The sequence below is a fragment of the Cynara cardunculus genome (assembly GCF_001531365.2).
Source record: "Cynara cardunculus var. scolymus isolate 2C chromosome LG 13, CcrdV1, whole genome shotgun sequence".
Lineage (NCBI taxonomy): Eukaryota > Viridiplantae > Streptophyta > Magnoliopsida > Asterales > Asteraceae > Cynara > Cynara cardunculus.
Window position 1 is genome coordinate 17,396,541 of NC_037540.1, and position 15,787 is coordinate 17,412,327.

The 15,787-nt window shown below is 33.3% G+C and overlaps 1 long non-coding RNA gene across 2 annotated transcripts; it reads right to left on the reverse strand.

Annotated features, from left to right (window-relative positions):
- Window positions 1-5,776: 5,776 nt before the first annotated feature.
- Window positions 5,777-11,282, reverse strand: LOC112525521. Of its 2 annotated transcripts, XR_003070428.1 has the most exons (5): window positions 10,997-11,274; window positions 10,353-10,535; window positions 9,608-9,696; window positions 8,843-8,909; window positions 5,777-6,017 (listed from the first exon to the last, which is right to left on the reverse strand). It is a non-coding gene; the product is annotated as an uncharacterized LOC112525521 (long non-coding RNA). The 2 variants fall into 2 exon arrangements; XR_003070427.1 differs by having other exon boundaries at window positions 10,353-11,282.
- Window positions 11,283-15,787: the final 4,505 nt, after the last annotated feature.

The following is a 15,787-nucleotide window of genomic DNA, read 5'->3' on the forward strand; positions in this document are numbered from 1 at the left end:
TATATTTAAAATGAGATGTTTATCCTGTATTTGATTGTATTTATCTGCAGTTAGTTAGACGAATTCATATATGGGATGAAATCGGATAGGGATGAACGAGTTTAAGAGTTTTTAAGAGTTTAAGAGTTTTAAGAGTTTTTAAGAGTTTTAGCCAAATGCTTTATAATATAGTATAGATATAGATAACTAATGATATTTGGTAAGTAAAACTTAATAAATAAATAAATATAATGATAAACAAAATTATAATGTTACAATTCGTATAATGATTCAACAAAGGTCGTATTTTGTTTCAATTGTAATTATTTTTATCATAAAAATAAGCAACGAGACAAAAATAGTTACTAATAAATATTTAGTAATTAATAATTAATACCAATAATAATAGTAACTAACGCTAAATAATAATCAAAATAACCTTTAATTGGGTGTTAATGGGTTGGATTGGCCGGGTTGAAAACACTTTAATAACCCAATCCAATCTTTACGGTTTAAAAAATCTCAATCCCTTCGAATCAAAAGTGTAACCCAATCTGACCCACAAGAAGACTAAGAGTGAGTCTAGTGGGAAAGGCCGCAACTTGGCAGCAGGAAAGGTCGCAGGACCTTTTGTTTCCCTTGTTTGAGATTCCAGTGTTTGGCATGACTTTTCCGACGACTTAGGTCGTGAGGAAAGCCGCGGGACCTTTTGTTTTCTTCCTTTTGAAAATTTGAGCTCGTCCTCGATTGTTCTTGCTAGCCTCTCTATATCACTTGGTAAATACAAAAAAAAAAAAAAACAAAACCCGAGAGTGTTTTTCCCGATAAAAAGGTGGGGAAAGATCGACCAATAAGTGAAGGTGATGACTCTTAGACGGTAAGCACCTACCTAGTTATAAACCCTTACCATCAATTTATTTTGATGGCCGGGAATATTACCCCGTAAAGTAAATGAGAGCGATGACTTTTACTGGAAAGCGATTACCCGGTAAACGTTTGACAAACGGCCCCATACTAGACTAAATCTTGCATGACGAAGTTAACATTCTTGCATCATTCGTGTAGTTCATCAATTGTTCAAAAAGAGGAGAACCATGTTCCTACAGATGAAGATCTTAAACATCTGTGGCATCTTGGAAAGGAAAGATGGAGGTCCACCATGGTATGCACTATTAACCATGGCAAAGAGATCCAGAGGTACATTCTTCCTGATTTCTACCCCATTAAACTGCCAATTTATTCAGCAATCCAGGGCCTGTTTGATTGTTCTTTTCATTATTAAACTCTGTATGATATTAAGTGGGTGTCTGAGATTGCTTATAAAAGCTGTTTTTTAACTTATTTCAGTCTGGCACCGGTGATAAGCTGTTTGTTGGTGTTTTGATAAGAAAGAAAAACTGCTTATACCGATACCAAACCGGTAATAAGCTATTTTTGATAAGTTAATCCTTCATGACTTATGAAAAACTGCTTATTACCAGTTTATAATTTTAACCCTGTTTTATTTAACTCCGATTTAATACCACATAAGTTAATAACACTTTACAAAATAACATAGGTTGTTTTAAATAAGCACTTCCAAACACCACTTAAATTGTGGTACATGTTGGTTTTTTAAACTGAAGTTTTAAATGGCGCCTGTTGAATTGCAAGCAATTGAATTTTTATTTTTGTTGGTTTGTTAAACCGGCCTACAAACAGTGTGAAAATGCCACACCTGAACGGATGAGGGACATGTTCTGGAATCTGGATGATGGGTTTGTTGGAAATGTTAGTGAGGTTGAAACTTCATTTTTCATCTCATATCGGTAGATAGAAGACTCTTTAGAGAGCCTTATTGTAACATCCCAAATATTTCGAATATTTCAATATAACAAAATTAGTATCCCAAGATCAAACATTACATTGCAGCGAAAATAAAATGTCTAATCTTACAATTTATATCACAATCTAAAATTACAATCTTGAGGAACATAACTTTGTTTTATATAACAACGTCTTGATCTGCACATATCCTTCTTTGTGCTAATTCTTATATCTCTCTTTATCCAAATTTTCTTTCCGCTCTAATAGCCAGCCGCCTGAGTGAAAAAAATTTAAAAGAGTTTTGGGTAAACCTCAACCCAGTGAACCCACGGTTTTCATTCGTGAACAACAACTTTTACGATAAATAATTTTTACTAAGCTTCATAAATTAAGCATGCCTTGATGAGAATAATATTTTTTCACAAAATAAAGGTATTATAGTGGGTGACTATATCACAAAGCAACGATGTCATGGGAGATGTCTATCTCACACAGCATTAGCTGGCGAACTCACGCAGCATGTCCGCACTTACGGCTTAGACAAGCTCACAAAGCATGCTCGTTTTTACAAAATCATACCGTAATACATCCTCATTGACACACAAATACTCAAAACACATATTATAATAATATCGAATTTTTCACGTATATATAGCATATCAAAAATCTCGAGAAACTACTTCAATCAAGCTTGTGGATAATTATAAATAGGAAATGCAACCATTTTAAAAACAAATCACGTGTAACTCACCATACATTTCAACAGGGTATTCGTCTGAAATGGGATGATACATGCGGCAACTATGGAGTGAGCGTAATACATTGCATCCGAAAGGTAATTCTATTTTTCTTCATCCCGTTAATATTTGTACTCCAATCTGGGTTCCAGATGCAAGATCAATATTCTTTTTCGGATATTTTAGGTTTGTTTGATTTGTTTATGTTTTTACTCTAATCCTCAGTTGCTCTCACAGTTCCCTTTTTACTGCAGTGATGGAGAATACACAATTTCACGTTGCATATAGGAACTTGAAGGATCTTATTACTATGTGACAAAGGTATGTATTGCAAAATTCAACATATGATCTCAAAGCTTTTTCCATTATATCTGAACCATCCTTTTTTGGTTATTGCTTCTTGATTGAATTATGGATCTCACTTTTCTTGCTCAAGGCCTTCGGTCCCAAAAAGCGGAAATCACTGCGTGTTGATCTTTATTATTCAAGTTCCTTCATTCAATCAGGTGATTATGTTCTTCCTTCAATTCTTGAACTTTCTTGAACTCAGATGGTCTAACATTCAAGATTTTGGTATGTTTGATGACAGTGAGGTGAGGTGACATTCTTCCATCATGAAGATATGGGGTCCCTTGGGAGATTGCAAAATTTCGAAAACGAATTTAGATATGGCGGCGGCGTATATGATGGTGCAAAACCTCCTAGTAATCGCTGGTGGCCTGTAGTATTGACAGTGGACTGTTGACGAAAGCCTAACGGAGGCAAGCAGGCCCCTGATGATGAGTTTTTTTTTCTATCGTTCTGTATCTATATCTATATATATATAAAGAATATAAAAAGGTTTATTAGAATCTTTGAAACTTTATCATTCATATGATCGTTTTCACATTTGGATTATGCGCAGCTGCTAGATTGAATTACGAATAAACAGTGATAATTAAACCATGAAACTAAACAAGATTAAAAAAGAATCGAATGGTTATGTATATATATCGACAATTTTCAATGAAATTAATAAAGGAGAAATCACTAGTAATATGGAAGTATGGTCTCAAAACAATAAACACCATCAAACTCTGGGGCGAATCTTGGCTTCATCTGCAGTTTTGATGGTTTCTTGATGTCAGCCGATGGAGATGGATGATCATGGCTGTCCTTTATCTTCATACACTCGGAAACTTTTTGAGTTTTGATGTTGGTATTGGAAACGAGAAGCTTTCGTGCGATGAACTCAGAACACAAGGCATCAAAAGGAGTGAAGATTGACATTGACATGGACATGGTGAATTTGATGCTTGATGGTTTATGATGTTGATGAATGAAGAAGAGGAGATGTAGGTGGTATAAATAGTGGGGAAGGAGGCATTCTTGGAAGAATCCAGAAAGATAAGGATGGTGCGTATGTCTCGGTGGCATTCTTTTCTTGTGGAAGAATCCAAGTAATTTGAGAGTTTTCACGCCATTAAAATGCTTATCAAATCTTCTGCGGTATCCAAAACAACAAATAACTCATATATAAATCTACCTACGATTTTAATTAAATTATTTTTCTCTATAAATTTGCCTTCATTTTTTAAAGTAACATTCCATATATTAAACTATTCGTTTATCTGTGCAATATAACCGGATATAAAATCTATACTATATTATAAAGCATTTGATAAAAAAAATTTAAAACTATTTTCTATGTATGAAATATTGTTTATTGATGTATATTACTTAAAATTCAATATTACAAGTAATTTTACATAGGTACAACCTATTAAAGTTCTATTTTTAAATTCGTTTAACTAACTGTAGATAAACATAATCAAATATAGGATAAACATTTATTTTATAAATATAAAAAATGTAAATTATAATTAGATAATCATTAAGTTATAACATAATGTTTAATTATTATCTTTATAAAAAATTATATTATTAAACCAAAAATAAATTAATTTGTTATTAAATCTAAATTAATGTATAATAAAAAATTGAATTAAAAAAGTTACACCAAGAAAACGATAATTATTAAATAGTTAATTTGATACTAATATCGATTTATTTTAATTTTTTTCAAATTTTTATGATATTTTCAAATTTATATTTAATTTAAAAATAAAAACATTATCGTTTTCTCAAAACCACATAAAACCGTATTATATCGATAGAGAAAAATAAAAACTAAACATTAAAATGGAGATTTATCTCGCTGCATTGCGCGAGTACCCTTCTAGTTCAAATAAATGCACGTAAGAATATGAGTACAAAAAGAGAATAAATTAGTATTATAACTATAAATACATATTTCCCTATGTGAATGAAAGATAAAGTTTTATCTCAATAATGGGTTTCTTCTGTTTTTCCATATATACTATGTCTTATACTATAGACATATATATTTCACTTCAACAAATATGTTTTTTCACTTCATCTTAACGACTTCATATTAAAAATCAAAAGCAATTTATAAATAAGAAATTGAAAAAGGCATAATGACCTTTTGATCTTTAACAAAATGAGATTGCAAAAAACATTGGTATTATGTGCACCCCAATGGTACCTATTATCATTTAAATGGTTCATGGTGTCCCATAAAGAAAATCAATGGAATAACTTGGCATCATGTGCATAAAACAATAATACACATTAAATTGCTACTCTTGAAGGATGCTAAGCCATGGACAGATTAACAATAAATACTTTTAAATTTTAACAACGATCAAACAAAAAAAAAAAACAGAGAGAGAGAGAGAGAAGAAGAAGCATGAGGTATGAGACAGACAGAGAACTATTACCTTGAATCGATACAAAAAATTCAAAAAACGCAACAATCTGTCGTTTCAATGGATCAGATAAAAACAATCGAACAAAGCATAGTTGAACCAAAAAGAGAAAAGACACACATATCATACAAATGATCACTATATATGTTGCATGCATTTTATTTCAAGAACATTTCGCTACACAAATGCAAAAAGAGAAAAAGAAACTTTTGATTTCAAAATAGCTACTTCATTGGGTATCTAATCGATCAGATATAAAGTTCTATTGGTTAATATTCCTTTTGCAAACCACTCGTGAATTATAAATGCAACTTGAATTGAATGCCATGTACAAAACATGCAACTTCTAAGTATAGAACCTATGAGAACCTTAAAATACAAAACCGATTTCAAAAAATATAAAAGATATGTTAGAAGCCATGTACAAAACATTAAGTGTTTGGTGTTCACCTTTGAAAATACAAAACAGAATTTAGAAGGATATCAACCTAAATAATTCTTCTTGTGGAAATCTTGCAATATGCTATTTTATGGTGATTGTAGATTGGAATATCAGGTGCTCTAAATAACTGAGTTTATAACTCCTATTATGTGTCAGGATACATCTTAAGTAAAACGTAAGCATGCCATGCGTACATTCAAGACATAAAAGGAATTTTTGGAGTTCATTTTAAGATATCAAAAAGCTCTTTCCGAACCTGGATGAACCTAGATTGCTTAAAACCTGTGAGAATCAAATCCAAAAAGAAATCAGGAACAAACGATAAAAGGAAACCATGAGTGACATATGGTATCTACAAAAGTGTTTGGTGTTACAAAACAGTTAATCAAATCCAAAAGTTAGGACAACCACATTGGGACACAGATAACATCTTTAAGACCAAAATTGTAAACTTTGCACCGTTTTACGGTTTGAACACTAATTTCTCTGAAACAATTGATTGAAGGCATCAATCTGCTGGTTTTCTAATTCTCTATATACTCTTTGTTGTGGTTTTTTTCTTGCACACTCCCATGTAAATTCACATATTTGTTCATTTTCAAAACCGAAGTCTATGTTGTTGGTTGAATTGGCTTCTGCAAGACTTTATGGTAATTTAATTGAAAAGGGAGAAGAAAGTTTCAAAGGTATATAAATATCAGATAGAAGTTGATGACAATATTAGTTTGATGCATACAAGGCTGGTTGGTATCGACTATTGACATAATCATTGATGTAACAATCACACTATTACTATAAGTAGATTTAGCTAAGAGAATTATAAACTTGCCAATCACCACAAGGAAAGGTCTAAACATTTATTGACATTTATTTTAAAATTGACAAAATAGAGAACCATAAGAGGTTTGTTGCATACATGAGTGGGCTTAGAAGTTCAAAACATTTTTATAACTCTAAATATATGCTGAATTTTCATGTGGAAGTTTATGAATGTGGTCCATTTGTTATTTGTCAACCATTAATGTGGACTTTCTTTTCTTTTTAAATGTTTACACATTGGTTTTGTTGCAGTAACACTTTCTAACACTGTTAGATGCACAATGAAATCGTATAAGCAATCTGACCTTACACAGATATCTTTTAGATATTTAAATACTATATCTGGTTGAGTTTTTAAAACTGATAATTTTTTAATCTATACTATCTCTAAGGAGCATATTCGTCGAAATTTGCCAGATATGGCTTTTATTACTAACATTTCTTGTTGTGCATGTGGGTTGGAGGGTTATGCATTTATAGTTCTTCATGATATATGATTGGATACATGATTTTATCTCTTTGATATTACAGTTTGCTTCATTTTCCATGGGTGTTAGCTTACTAACATTTTGTTTATAGTTTTTGTTGTAGTGGAACGAAACACGAGATGGTCTAGATATGTCTGTAATGGCTGTTGTCACAGACCCAAAAATAGTTCTCCATTATAAGTTTGTGCATTATTAAAAGGTATTTATAGTTCATAATATTATCCGGAACTAGGGGTGGCAAAAAACGACCCAACTCGCTAACCCAATCCAGAATTAGCAAGTTGGGTTGAGATTTTCAACCCATTTAATTAAATGAGTCAACCTGCCCAACCTATTTAAATTAATGAGTTGGGTTTAATTTTTTGACCTGTTTTCAACCCATTTACAACATGTTTTCAACCCGTTTAAAATATTATATATTTTGTTCTTAATATTATATCTAGTATTCTAATTTTTAATTTTGTTTTATTCTTAAATAAAAATCCTACCGTCTTGAGATGAAAGTCCAAATTCCAATCGCCTCCATTACTCTTAATCATCATGAAGCTCTAAGAAACCCTTTAGTCCATTACTCCATTATCGCCTCCAAAGTCCAATCCAACTCTTCAAGTCTGTTGTCCGCCTCTCGCCCTCTCGATCTCTCGATCTCGGCTCTCTCTTCGTGTAGCGTTTTTCTTCCTCTTGGCTCTCTCTCCATCCAAAATTTTTCTAATTGTCTCCCTCTCAGTTTTCTCTCCGTCCGGGCGTCCAACATTAGTTACTCAACAGGCTCTCAGAGTCTTTGTCGGACATCTGTCTCTAGTCCCCAGCCTCTTGTCGAACACACACTCAAATCTTAATAGTCAGTTTTCTGTTTTAACACTCAATTCTTATGCATCGTTAAGTAATATTATTAATATTGAACACACATTCAAATCTTAAAGTTTAGTCAACAATACCATTTCAGTGATATTTTAAATTAAATGGGTCAACCCTCGTTCAACTCATTTATTTAACAGGTTAGGTTAAGAAAATCGTAAATAGGTCAACCCGTTATCAACCCATTTAGGTAACATGTTGGGTTGAAAAATCTCAACCCATTTAATTAAATGGGTTGGGTTTTCAACCTGTTTAATAAATGGGTTGAACTCGAATCCAACTCAACCTAACTAATTGCCACCCCTACCCGGAACAACTCTAATATTATTACTTATCATATCCCCTGCATCTTTCTTCTATACCTCCCTGTCTAGGGACTCAAATAAGTTCCGAGATGATTGACGCATTTGTTAAATAAATATGCTTCGTATATAGTGAATGAATTTCTTTAAATTGTTTTTTGAACTATGTAGACACAAACGAAATTATCTAGAATACCACCAAAATTCATATATGACTGTTGAATGGTTGTAAAGAGGAAAGGTTCTTAGTTTGTAAGAAAGTAAATCCTTTTCTCTAGCACTCCCAAATATTATTGGTTTTTTGCAATTAAATGCATATACTATGGTAATACAAGGCAATTAAAGAGGACAGTTGGTAAAAATTGGAACCTAATTGCCATTAAAACGTTCTTAGCATCTGCAGTTTGCAAATAGGTTGTTTTAGCAGCCAGAAAACCATTGTCTTCACTTTGTTGATATATAGACCAATTTTATCGGTTTGGGTGTCAAGAACCTTCTGGTCTAAAATAATATTTGTCGATAGAACAAACTAAAGAGAAAACTAACTCTATTTGTTTGCTATAGGAAACGAAACAAAGTAATGTAAAAGAAAAGATCTTAAGACGATTGAATCAACAAAGAAGAGATGAACCGATATTACCTGGAAAGTGAAACTGTAAGTCCTCTTCTTAAGTGATGGTCCCTTTCAAACACAGTGTGTCAAACACCTGGTGGGAACATGAGAACACAAAATAGTAATAACACAAAACAATTTAGGTAAGCAGAAATAAATAATGGAAATGAGAATGGAATGCAGAAATAACTTTGGCCAATTGCTATCTAATAAGGTACTTAATAAAATGTTGTTATTTCTCATCATCTATATTTGGACAATTGACCCTTCTGATCATTATTGTTATTAACTTGGTTATGGGAAGCCAAGGTGGAAACAAAGCAAACTGTAAACAAAGAAACAAATTGCAAGCTCCTATTTGAATAGAAAAATTGTTGTAAAACAAGGTTTGTTCTAAATTAAGAAGTATGCATAAACAGAAACAGCAGAACCACTACCAAAACTAAAGGACCTAGACGTAAAATCACCATCTAAATGATTGAAAAGATCTTTTGATATTAAATGACTATACTCGATAGTTCAAGTTGCATTGCTATAACCAATACAAGCACTAAAGATTTATAGTGATTGTTGCAATCCTCTTATTCTCGATCCTAGAGGGTTCATGTAAAGTGTGTATGTTTGAAGAAAATGTAAGGGGGTATGTTCAAAAGAAGTTAACAATAATAAACAACAAAACCTATCTCCATGATACCGAATGTTGATAAACTACAAAAATGTCAGAAACTTCATCACATGTAAGAAAAGAGTTAACCAAAAAGATTTCATTTTTAATAAAATAAATAAGCTTACCAAATTTGCAAGGAAGTCAAATCACCTGCCAACTATTTTGAAGACATCTTGTCTTAGTTCACAAGAGAATCCTTGCCAAGCTTATCAACCTAAAATAAGGGAAGAAGAATATACATACTAAGGTCATCACAAGGGTGTATGTAGTCTGATACTTCTTTAAACTAAACGTCAAACTTAAGCTGTCCACATGCATCAGAAAATCCAGTTCTAGTAAGAGTAAATTTTTGCATATTCCCGTATCACTTTATAGAAAACATTATTTTAACAACCAGCTTTTCTTCAATGTATTTTCATTCTTCTCTCATTGCAAGCATTCAACATACAAAAATCACAAGAAGTTAAAAGATGTTAGCAAGAACAATCAAGTCATTAAGCCTTGAGTCATTAATGACACACACACAACTTATTTTAATCATTTTGAGAAACAAATATCACATAATCTTGAATAGATAAAGACAATATATATACCTTCCTTTCTGGTTCTTCTAGATAACATTATATGCAGAAACACTAAATATGATAAAGCATGGTTTTGAAACACACTTAAATATCACAATTAGTTTTAATTAAACATAAATTCATTCCAACAAGAAAGTAATATGCATAACTAAATATGGATGATTTTAAAACTTAATTGCTACATATACCAAGTAGTAATCTATCAGATTTTTTTATATCAATTATAGTTTGTAGTTTCAATTGCTATTAATAAGCATTTTTATGCTAAAAGGGAAATACCAATTACCTAATTCTGGGACCTCAAATCCCTTTCCCCTCTTTTCCAATTTAGACAAGGAAAATCCCCCTTATTCTTGTCGATTGCAAACTCACAAATCCTATTACTAAGAGATCAATAGAGACAAAGAAAATCCCCTTCTCTTCGATCCAATACTGAACGGAATACCAAAATCAAAAGAAAACGAACATCCTAGAAAATACAACGAAAACGGAATCAATAAGGTAAAATACAGTAAACCCAACAACAATGAATTGCAAACAAAGTTTAAAAACAGTAATTTTCGAGAAATAGAACAAAAACACGTAATCGGGAAAAAAAAACACAACATGAACTACCAGAAAACGAACAACATCCATTGACTTGGATAAGTAACAGTAAGAAGTAACCTAAACTACCACTGTCGATTTCGATAAGTGAGTAAGAAGTAACAATTTAAAGAAGAGATTTCATTCAAGATGTGAAGACTCATTGTCGAATTCGTTGCCATTTTGCTAGAGATACAGAGAATGAAATATGAGAGTTTTCAATTGACGCTGAGAGATGTTGAGATTGGAACCGGTACCATTGTCGATTTTGATAAGTAAAAGTAAGGAGTAACGATTTGAAGAAGCAACATATATAAAGGTTTCGTTGAAGATTTGAAGACTCACCGTCCCTTTTCGCCAGGGATAGAGAGAAGGGATTGTAGCTGATAAAGCTAGATTATAAGAAACAAGTAGTTACTTCGAAGAGAATTCTAACCGGATGAGAGGAGGGATGGAATCGAATTAGGAGAAGAAAGCAAAAATACAAGAGAACCCTAACCGATGTAGAGTCATGAAATCATCATATTGGGGTGCTTGAATGGCCATCTTGGGAAGATGAATTTATGAATTGTCACAAGGAAAACGTAGTCGGGAGGGGCGGTTCTTGGGCAGATGAACTCGTAAAAAAATATTTGGTATTGGAAATCTAAACTTTGAGTTCATTAACAGCTTGTACATCAACCTTTTTAAGTCTTTTAAGACTTTATGCATAAAGAAGTTGTATCTTTATGTATTTAAGGTTATTTTTAAGACTTTAAGACCGTATGCATTAAAAGGTAGTAACTTATGCATTTAAGGTTGTTTTTAAGATTTTTTCTAAATCTGATTTATAAGGTAATATAGATATCACTAATTAAGTTCTATATACAAAATTCAAGATTATATATTAGTGATATATTTTTTAAAGATTTACGGGTTGGGTTTCCTGAGTGAATGGAAGTTATAATAAGAAGAGATCCTCATCGTAACTGAAAATCAACATTAATTTGGTGCATCCAGATGCACTTGATCAATTCTCATGATAAGCGTTGTTCATAAAGTAGAAGTGAGATTAAAAGTGATTAAGGGTCCAGATCTCTATTTACGCTTCTTATCTTAACTCTTATTCTCACATGATACTTCGTCTTGAATTATATAACTAACAGATAAACATAATTAAATACACGATAAACATCTTATTTTAAGTATAATTACTTTTTTAATTTAAATAAATTATATAAAATTAAGTATTTTGTTCTTTTTAATTTGATATATAACAATATTGTTATTGATAGATTTTTACCTGAATCATTTTCTCACTACAAAAATGAGAAGTATCAGCGACGGAAAATTCCCTCGCAGATCCGTCGCTAAAAGCATAATTCGTCGCTGATCGTTCGTCTGTCAAAAGCTCATAGGTAATGTTACCAGCGATGGATTTTTAGCGACGGATAATATTGCGACGGATTTGCGACGAAAATGTTTCAACGACGGATTAGCGACTGACATCTTTCAACGACGGATTAGCAAGAGAAACCTTTCAGCGAGGAATTAGTGACAAATTCTTTTAGCGACGGATTATCGATGGATTCTTTCAGCGACATATACCTTTAGCGACGGATTAGTGAGGGACTTTTAGCGACGGTTCAACGAAAGACCCGAAACTAAATCCGTCTCTAATCTGTCACTAATTTTTAATAATTTAAAATTAAATAATTTATAATTACATAATTCCTATATTTATTTATACAAAACCTGGCCACAAAATAACAAACTAAAACTGTCAACAAATCAAAAATTAACCAATTCATACAATTTAAAATATCCAATTCATACAATCTAACTACCAGAAGGTGGGGGAGGTGGGGGAGGAGGGAAAACGTATCCTGACTGCCAAATAAATGCAGCAAAATGCTCCGATGACGCGATTTGTTTGGCTAACTGGGCAGTTTGTCTGGCCTGTTCGGCCTCCAAATTTGTCCTACTTTTATACTTCGGCTTCCATCTCGGCTTGATGGCATTCTTTCCACAGCCGTGCCTCCTCTTCTACCGTTGCCAACTTCTCTCTCGGCTCCGCTACCTGTAAATATTCAATATTCGACAAAATTAGTAATTTGTTCGTAATGAAAGTAATGAGAAAATATATAAAAATATAACCAACATATCTCCGCTATTGATCCGATATCATATGATCTCCCGGTGCTACTGCAACATCTATCGGTTACAGCATATGAGGGATCCTAGGAGGTTTCAAAACCAAAAAGACGGCCCTTCTTCCGTTCTCTAACACTCTACTCCCAAAGAGATGCCTCATCAGGGGGAGGGGTGTCGGTAATATACTGTTGCTCATCCCTAAGCGATTGAAATCGCTCCTATGGTTCACCAAAATAAAAACGGGTGAGGTTATATATATAGAAATTTCAGCAGCATAACCGGCTGTAAAACAAACATATCCAATGCCTATTTTTAACAGTTAAAGTATTCTAATTACCAATGGTAGTCACATTCTTAACCTATCTACTTAGCTTAACGTTTGCCCAATAATGACAACCCAAACTAATAGCATCACTCTGGTTATTAGGATATATTATTTTAAACCTACCAAACATATTATAAACCAAAGAAATGGTTTTAGAAAACTTACATGATACCTAGCAGATTTGGGGTAAATGAACTGAGGAGGATCAGTAGGTTGGCTGGATAAACCTGGATTGAACTTTCGATTCGTGCAGTGAGTATGCTCAAACACCTTAGTAGTAATCGGTTCACGACCCATTACCTATGTCTACCTTAGACAATTAGGTTAAATTGTTAGTGAACATAGAGAACTAACTACATATTAAAAAAATTATATACTCACCATCATGTCTCGATGTTGTGCAGTACTGATCGATCCCCTGGTGGGCCTAGACGACACCCCTTCAAATTGTGTGTTCAAATTGGCCTTATTCATAATGGATTTTCTTTTTCAAGACTCAGTATCCCAAACCTTTAAAAAGCAGAACACATATATAAGTCGGTATAAAACATATGGTAGTTCACAAATCTCACAATAGAGATAAATACCTGGTCAATCATTTGAATCCAAGACCTCTCTGGGATCAATATAGGTGTAATATAATCCATGAGAAGTCCTCACCGTCCCACTGTTGAGCACCGGAATAGGCATGTGCCGAGGCCTAGTCACGAGCAGCGCTCCAATCTGAGTACCTATTATGCATGGCTTTGGTCTATAAATCACGAACCATGTCATCCAGCTCCGGTTCCCAATGGAACATAGCCTACATGCACAATATTTATATCAATGTAAAAAACAATAACCTTATATGTATAGCTACATTAAAAGGGTACACCAACCCGAAACCACTGGAACATCAAGTTGCGGGCTTCCAGAGGGACTTCCTTTCATCTATGCCACGGACCAACAAAGGAAGGCCTAAATATAGTCGTCATCTCCCGGCTAACATAGACATCTTTAAACCTGAACAGTTAAGGCCCATTAAGTCCCAATAAAACTGAATAAAACCCAATAAAATGGATTAAGGCCTAATAAAGCCCATTAAGGCCCAATAAAATTGAATAAAGCCCAATAAATGGATTAAGACCCAATAAAAATGAATAAAGCCCATTAAGATCCAATAAAACCAAAAAAGCCCAATAAGGCTCATTAAGGCTTAGTAAAACTGAATAAAGCCCAATAAAATGGATTAACGTCCAATAAAATCGAATAAAGCCCATTAAGGCCCAATAAAATGAACAAAGCCTAATAAAATGAATTAGAACCCAATAAAACCGAATAAAGCCCTCATAAAACCCATTAAGGCCCAATAAAATGAATTAAGCCCCAATAAAACCTAATAAAGCCTACTAAAATGAATTAAGGCCTAATAAACCAAATAAAGTTCATTAAGACCCAATAAACCTGAATAAAGCCTAATAAAATGGATTACGGTCCAATAAAACTGAATAAAGCCCATTAAGTGAATGCATGATCCAACGACCCTTGTTATCGGACACAATGTTGTCCGTAATGGTCCTTTATCGATCATGCCTTGTCCGGTGTCTAAGTTAAGTGGTTTAACCCATCGTCCTATGAGGACTTTATCGGACATAGTGATGTCCGGTGAAGGCCTTTATCGGACATAGCGTTGTCTGGATTGGTCAACTCATCGCCCAAGTGTTGATTAGTTTAAAGTTTGGGTTAGTAGAGTGTTGACCGATTTGGAGTTGTTATTATACATGCTTGTCCATGAGGATGTTCATCGGACAAAGCTTTAGTTGGTTTTAATATTTATCTTTTAAGTGTTGACCAGTGAGGTAGTTAACCGGACAGAGTGTTGACCGGTGAGAATGGTTACTAGACATAGTGTTGTCCGATGAGAACGTATCCGGATAGTGTTGACCGGAGAGGATTGTTACTGGACAAAGTGTGACCAGTGAGTATGTTTACCTTTTAAAGTGTTGTCCGGATTGGATATGTTATCCGATAAGGAAGGGGCATCGGCCATAGTGCTGGCCGATGAGAGGCAATTATTGCCCAAGTCTTGTGAAATAAAACAGTTGTTTTCACAAAATGTTGTTAACAGTTTCAAGCTGTTTTATGTTGAGTAAGGGTATGTTGTATCTTTTAAATGTTGATATTTTGAGGAAAGATACTGTTGTTTCTTTCAAAGCTAATGAGATGAGAAATTTATCTTTGAAATAAAATAATGAGAATGAGAATGAAAAGTGAATTTAAGAACTATGAGAGTTCTTGAGATAAATTTTTTGATATGAAACAATTTTAAAGCCATTATTGGCTAAAACTGATTTATCTGTAGATTTGAGGTGGAAACAAAGGTGGCATATCAAGGAGAGGTGTATCATTGGATAAGGGTGGCATATCAAGGAAATGTGTACCATAGGATAAGGGTGGCATATCAAGGAGAGATGTACATTTTGATAAGGGTGGCAATTGTGTGTGTGGTTACCATTATAGCTCTTGTTGTCACATCCATAAGATGCGAATATTCAAAGTCAACATTTCTTTGTGACATGAAGACTTAGGAATATTGCTCTTATTGAAATGATAACAACGATGTTATTGAGAAGGAGAAAATGGCTTATAGCCGGAGGCATTAATTGCCTGTGTTTTCAAATGATTTTTGAGATATCATA